This window comes from Otolemur garnettii, unplaced genomic scaffold (assembly GCF_000181295.1).
Source record: "Otolemur garnettii isolate 467f Iridium unplaced genomic scaffold, OtoGar3 scaffold00057, whole genome shotgun sequence".
Lineage (NCBI taxonomy): Eukaryota > Metazoa > Chordata > Mammalia > Primates > Galagidae > Otolemur > Otolemur garnettii.
Window position 1 is genome coordinate 11,406,353 of NW_003852452.1, and position 7,576 is coordinate 11,413,928.

The 7,576-nt window shown below is 37.0% G+C and overlaps 1 pseudogene; it reads right to left on the reverse strand.

The window, feature by feature from the left end:
• Positions 1-3,947: 3,947 nt before the first annotated feature.
• LOC100964060 lies at positions 3,948-4,544 on the reverse strand (annotated as a pseudogene).
• Between the last annotated feature and the right edge of the window lie 3,032 nt (positions 4,545-7,576).

The following is a 7,576-nucleotide window of genomic DNA, read 5'->3' on the forward strand; positions in this document are numbered from 1 at the left end:
GATTTCTTTGATGTGATCTTCTCCCTATTTCATATCCATCTTTCTTTCTAGAGCCAGATCTAAAATGAACTGCTACCCATAAACTTGAACTAACTTATTCCTGATTTCACTTCCACTTTTGCCAAATTTAATGAGAAATTTACAAATGTATTGTTCATTGCTCTAATTTAAGCTCCAATATTCTCCAGCCAGCACTCAAAAACATGCAACAATAAAACAGCACTCAGTAAGACACCTCCATGTGTTAGTAAGCATGAACATAACTGATATACCAAGGTTATGAAACTTTGCTGAGTTGTTTGTACAGTGCTGCCAATATAAGCACACAGTGGCAAGTTTATGAATGTCATTGTCATACTTGTATTGAATCCTCTAGGTCTTTCTTCAATTAAAAAAAAAAAGGTAACAAATTATCCCAACAAACTCTGGCACCTTCTAAAAAAAAAATAAAATGAACTACAAATCTTGGCACTCTCTAGCCTAAAACTCTTCAAAAAATTCACCATTAGGATGAAGCTAAATGTTTTTAAGATGAAGTATGACTTATGCCATGATCTGTCTATTTGTCTGTCAACATCCTTCCTCACACTTCTAGTAACCACAACTGGCTTTATTGTTTTCTACACATACTGGAAGTTTCTTCCCATTACTTGTTTTATTCTGCTCATATTTTCCCTTTGCTTGGAATGCCCTATCTCTCACTTACCTTTAAGATTCAGAAAAGGAATATCCCCTTGTGAAGCATACCTAATCTGCCCCTCTCTTTACACTCTGGTTGAGTTATTTGCTCAATTCAATATGCTCTGGGATTGTTTCCATCAATATCTGTTCATACTCAAGTCTTGCAGTGAATCCTACAGAACCTGTGTAAACAAAAAGTCAGCCCTCTATAAACTTGGGCTGGAAAAAAATCTGCATATAAGTGGATCTACACAGTTCAAACACATGTTGTTCAAGGGTCAACTGCACTTGGATTATAAAACTTTCTACATTGCACTATGATGATCTCTCTCAGCTCCAAATGATGAACTTCCACAGGGTGAGGACAATTTCTTATCTATTTTGAGATTCTCAATGCCTTTCACAATAAACAAGAGTTAATGGGTTCCATAAATTTATTGACTGGCTTTGTAGATGTAAGGGAAGAAAAAAAACCTTATGGTTCTTGAGGGCATACTTGAGATGGAGAGAATACATATTTTATCCACACTGTTTTATACAAAGGATTTTGGCCTTAGTACCTTATCCTATTTAATTAAAAATATTAAAAAAAAAAAGAAAACAGTTACATCCTTTCTCCTCAACAAAACAAAAGGAAAAACTGGTTGCAGACTAGGAGGAAAAATGAAAACATCTTGGTGGGGAAAATTATCTTGGTTGGAGATAGGGAAAGCCAGGCATTCTAATCTAATCTAGATGTCATGAAGGTGTTATAACTCTTTGAGGTACAAAGTAGACAGGTTTCATAACTTAAATGCTCATAATCTGTGAAATGGTTCTGTGAATCTCACATATGTGGGAGTTTCCTGCTGGCCCCAACCTGGACTGGAGGTTGACAGGGGAAATGATGTTGGGGGCAAATAATGGTATTCTACATAAATTTAACATATAAAGTCTGACTGGCCTGCAGAGACATACATTGACTCATACGCCATATGGCAGATTGAGGCCAATGCAGTGAATCTCTGACTTCTCAGAAATCTTTTGTTGACCTGTAATATAAAGCATTCATGAAAAGATGCAAAGGTATCAAAATTCAAAATAGAATTAAAAGAAGTCCAAGCCCCTGGGAAGACTGGGTAAAGAGGAAATGTCTAGGTATTTGGGAACTTAGGGTAGTGAGGTGTGACAACTACCTATAACTCATTTGGAAAAGTGGGAGGGGAAAACAAGTTTTATATCCACAGGGCAGGCAAACCAGCTTCCCTAAACTAACTGACAATCAGGGCTTCAAAAGGCTCAAACCTACCCACCTGCTGATTCTCCACACAGGGGTGATCTTAAGGACTTTGCTCTTTCTGGGGCTCCTCTGGGCATCTTTCATCTTCTGTGGTCTTGATGAGCCCCCAGGGATGGTGTGTCTGCAGCACGTTGCTTTGGATTGAGGCCAGGTGCCCCACAGAGAGATCAACCTGTCTGCCTCCCATACACATAGAGATCTCATCTATCCTGGACCAAAGGGAATATCTGGAGAGAGTGACCTGAGCACCTGCTCTTGGCATTTCTGACCTCTCTCTGCTTCCTCTGAGCTTTTTGGTTTGCTTAAACCCTTGATGGAATATAGTATGCTTGCTACTTAATAAAATCTCAAATTTGTATGGTAGATGTGGCACCTCATAGATATTTCTGGTTGCCTACCAAGTATTTGTTCTCTTTTCCTCACTAACAGAACTCTACACATTCTTGTAGAGTGGTTGGTGTGGAACACAGGTATGGTCAAGGAAATAGAAGCTAATAATTTTGGATGGAGCTTCCAAATAGATCTTTTAATCTTTTGACTGTGAAATATCACCTAGAGGCATTCAAATAAGATGTTTGTTTGGTAGGAACAAAGCCTTAAGGTATTGTTTATTTTGCAGGCAAAAACTTGATGACGCACATTGCTGTTACGTTACCTGACCTGACTCAGTAAGCAGCATAAACTTCATTCTCAATATTTTCCACAATTCTGCCTGAAACAACTGAAATGTGGGTGAATTATTTTGTTTAGTAAGAAACCAAAGAATGTCCAGGAGTACGCCATATATTGTAATAGTTGTTGCAATCGCTGCATGCCACAATTGAAAAGAGATGGACTTGACTGGCTTATCCTTTTAGTTTTCTTTCTTTCTTTTTAAAAAACATCTTTGCCCTCCATCTTGCCTGGAGGTGGAGCATCCATGTTTTTAACACAGGAGAGAGAAACACGTGCTAAAAGGCTTGTGTTGCTGAACGTTAGGAAAGTTGGGTCACTGATTCCTCTTTGAAGCCACAGTATCATCCTATAGTTCTCACTTTTTGAAAAAACATATTACTCTATGTGGTAAAGCCACTATGACTCACAAAGTGGAATCTATTCCTAACTGATCCAAATGTTACTAAAGAGACACTCTGGAGAAGAGGACTTTCACATTGGGACAACACCGTCTTTTGGTTAGGGAAAGTGAAGCCAGAGGCCTCACATTGATGCCTTAGGGCTATAGCAATGAAAATAAAATTGCTTTGTGAAATAAATAAAAAAAAATGCCAAGGAGTGAGAATAGGATGTGTGGGAAATAAGAGAATGAGAAAAAAGAGGAGATACAGAGAAGGGCAATATACAGAGAAGAGTCCTAGGGCACATGGTGGTAGCCTAGACCATCATGAGGACAGGTAAGAGAAAAACAGCAACAAAGCAAAGCAAGTAAAGAGAGAAGAAGGGGGGACTTTGGAAATAAAGACGGCTGATATTAAATTTTTCACTGTTGCTTTTTCTACATCTATTTTTTTTCTTTTTCTTTCTTTCTTTCTTTCTTTCTTTTTTTTTTTTATAAAAAGACGCAACAATTTTATTTTTACTGTAAACCAACAATCTATAGAATGGAGTACACAGTGATGTTATAATCTATGAATACAATGTAGAATAATTAAATCAAATTAGTCACTATATCCATCACCTCAAATACTTAACATTTTTGTGGTAAGAACATTTGAAATTTACTCTAATATTAACTATAATTACCACATTGTGCAACAGAACTCAAAAAAGAATGAAGCACTCTTTGTAAGATTTTGCATCTTTGACCATCAATGAGATAAAATATCATGTTCAAAATAGCATCCAAACATGAGTGTATTTACCTACATCCTCCAGGTCATAATAAAGCAAGCTGGTGAACAGAGTAATAATTCATGGTATTTCATGTTTAACAAACTGTTAACAGAGAAAGTTGGTTGAAGAAAGGCATACGAACATTGTCTTATAAGAATTAGAACCGAGGGACTCCATAATCATCTGGCATCCGTTCAATATTGTATCTGTGGTTAGAAATATACGTGATAGGAACTCCAGGGATTTTCTGGATTCTTCCTTTAAGGTCTCAGTCAACTGTGGCCACGATGTAACTCTTGTGCTGAGTTACTCTCTGTACTAAGCAGTCATCTGCATAGGTTCCTTTGTGTGTGCGTGGTAATCATTCAAATCTTGGATCCTTGGCAATCCTGAGGGTCAATCGATACTTCTGCCCCAATTTCTCAATTTCAGCCATTACATAGTCAGTTATACAAGGAATGCACTTGGCATACAGACAGTCCATCATTGACTGCACTAAGTCTAGTTTGGCTTTAATGGAAAAGTTGATAAAGTTGGTATCAACCAAAATGTGGAAAGGTGGGCCCACTTGTGTATTATATTGGAAGAATAAGCAGGAAGGGTGCTGGGGGGCTTCTCTTTCCTTTAATGTGCTGGGATCTTTCTTTTCTTTCTTTTTAGGTTTCAATCTGTCCTTTTCTTTAAGCCTCTGATCCCTGATACTAAGCATTTGCTTCATGGTTACATGCTTCCTTGTTTTCTTTTGCTTCCCCATGCTCACGACACACTCTTATTTCTTCCGGAATCACCAACCTGTTTTTTTCTTTTAACCCAATAATTTCAGTAAAATTCTCTGCTTTCTGGAAAGTAATAAGAAAGAGGGAAGATATCTATGCTGAACTAAGTTATGAAGGAGAAGCATAGACTGTATGAAAGCAAATCTTTATGAGAGGGTGATCCAAATTTAAAGTACAGCAGGAAATCAGACTGAAGTCTTATGGGAACAATGCAATCCCTTAATAATCTTCCAAGAGAAGGCTTGTTGAGATAGTAAAGGAGAAAATCTAGGACCTTAAAATGTTGAGAAAGTTGGGAAAATGCAGGTGGTTAAAACTTGGGTTTTATAGAAGAAAAGTAAAAACTCCTTAGAGTTTTTCCAGGACGCACTTATCTTCAGACTAGACTCTTTCATTTAGGCAAGTGAGTGCCATGGGAAAAGATTTTCTTGTACCGTTCACAGGCTGTTTCTAAAGCTGCTAAAATGGAAATCTGTCATGCATTATTTTGCTTAACCCAAAGCACCATGTTTTGTAGAAAAGCTAATCCATTTTCCCCGGTGAGAAACCTGCTGACTTGGTAGAAATTTTAAGTAACACCACTTTTGTGTTCACTACTTTGTGGTGGCCTTTGATTTGTAAGATCAAGAAAACCTGTAGATTATTTTTAAAGGAAAAGTGTAACATTTAGCCTGTTGAATTTGGAAGTATCTGAACTCTTTCTCCCCAGATTTTAATATTTTTATTGGCAATTATAGTTACTTGCTTTTTCCTGGAGAAGAGTCTTTGACTGACTGACTGGAGACCTCATTTAGGAGAAGCACTGAACTATAGTCATAGCTTATATGCTTTGCATATGTATATCTGAATAATGGTCATTTATTGAAACTCTGGAATAATTTAGCTTTCGATAAAATACTTGGGAATTGCTATGCATGTACTTTGGTTTGTTGTTTCTCTTCTCAATTTCTCTAATATTTGCACCTGTGTTAGAGAGGGTCCAAAGAGGAGATAGAATGTACTTTTAAGGATTTTAAGCTGTAAGGGCACTACAAGTAAAACAAACAGCCTTCAGAATTGGAGAAGATTTTTGCAGATTATGATTCTAGCAAAGGTCTGATAACTAGAATCTACAGAGAACTCAAATTAATCAATAAGAAAAGAACAAATAACTCCAATTCCTTGGGGGCAAGAGACTTGAATGGAAACTTCTCTGAAGATGACAGGAGAATGGCCAATAAACACATGAAAAAGTGCCCCTCATCTTTGCATCATCAGAGAAATGCAAATCAAAATCACTCGGAGATGTCATCTAACTCCAATAAGATTAGCCCACATCACAAAATCCCCAACCTGCAGATGTAGGCGAGGATGTGGAGAGAGGAGAACACTTCTACACCATTGGTGGGATTGCAAACTAATACAGCCTTTTTGGAAAGAAGTATGAAGAATTCTCAGGGAACTAAAAGTTGACCTACTGTTTGATCCTGCAATTCCATTATTAGGTCTCAACCTAGATGAACAAAAATAATTTTGCAACAAAGACATTTGCACCAGAATGTTTTTTGCAGCCCAATTCATAATTGCCAAGTCGTGAAAGCAGTCCAAAGGCCCATCAACTCATGAATGGATTAACAAATTGTGGTATATGCATAACATTCAATAATATTCAGCCTTAAAAAGATGGAAACTTTACATCTTTTATGTTTACCTGGATGAAGGTAGAATATATTATTCTTAGTAAAGCATTCAAGAATGGAAAAAACCGTATCCAATGTACTCAATACTATTATGAAACCAATATATAATCACTTACACATTTATATGAATGATAAAACCCAAATATAGTCCCTCAAGAAAGAGGGGAGAGAACGTAGGGGGAGAAGGACGAGTGGAGGGTGGAGGGAGGGCATTTGATGGGACTTTACCTGATGTGCACAATGCAGGGGTACATTTCAAAATAAGTCAGAGTAAATTATAAATGTCTTACCACGAAAAGTAAGTGAGGTGATGGTTATGTTAATCAGTTTAAGTATTCCCCACCCTACTTCAACTCATCACATTGTACTCCATAAATGTAAACAGTTATGATTTAATGAAACATTAAATTAAAAAACGAATTTTAAGCTTAAGCAATTAGTGCAGAAAAGCTGGGCTTACAAATCAGATGGATGGAGTGGAATTTCCAAGTGGAATGAATGAAGTTCACAGGCTTCCATCAGAGTCAATGCACCAAAGTTGTGATCCCAAGTTCATGATAGTGCTGTTGTGTGGCTTTGGCCACTGTTGCCCGTGGCAGCCAAGTAGATGGAGAGACCACCGTGGGAAGTCTGTCAGTGCAGATGCTCATATCTGTTTGAACTTGAAATCCTGCTGAAAGCCTAGAATACCAATTCTACCCCTTCCTTGTCATTACACTTGATCTTAGCCAAAAGGCCGAGAAGCAATGCCCTTCCTTGTCATTGAGAAATTGTTTTTCCCTTTTCATAGTTATCCATGCTCCTGCTTTTTATATGATCATAATCTCTTGCCAGAGAGAAACTGGGTCTTACTTAGTACATAGTGCCCTATGTACTTTGCATACAGTGGCTTCTTAATTGATGTTGATTTTTAACTCAAGCTTATTATCAATGTCAAACTTAATATCCATAGTTAATGTTGTTAGTAAGGGTTTATAAAAATGTGCGTCCTCAGCAAGGAAGAGCTCCCTGGGCAGAAGATCTTTGGATTTTAAAACTCTTTACCTTGTATGATAGTAGTTCAGATTGCTTTCAAGAGTTATTTTCGTATTAAAATTCATTTATAAATAGGAAACTTAAATTTTTTATTAAGGGTAATTATCTCAGAAGGTATGAAGTTGCTAAAAGTGAATTTCACAATGAAAATGTTATCTGAGCCATTAACTACAGCATAGATGATACAATTCCGGATATAATGAACATTTTCTAAAATATCACTAACTGGTATAACAATGAAAATTCCATTAGGGCATCACAAAGCTTTTAACAAACCCATTTATTATTATTTATAA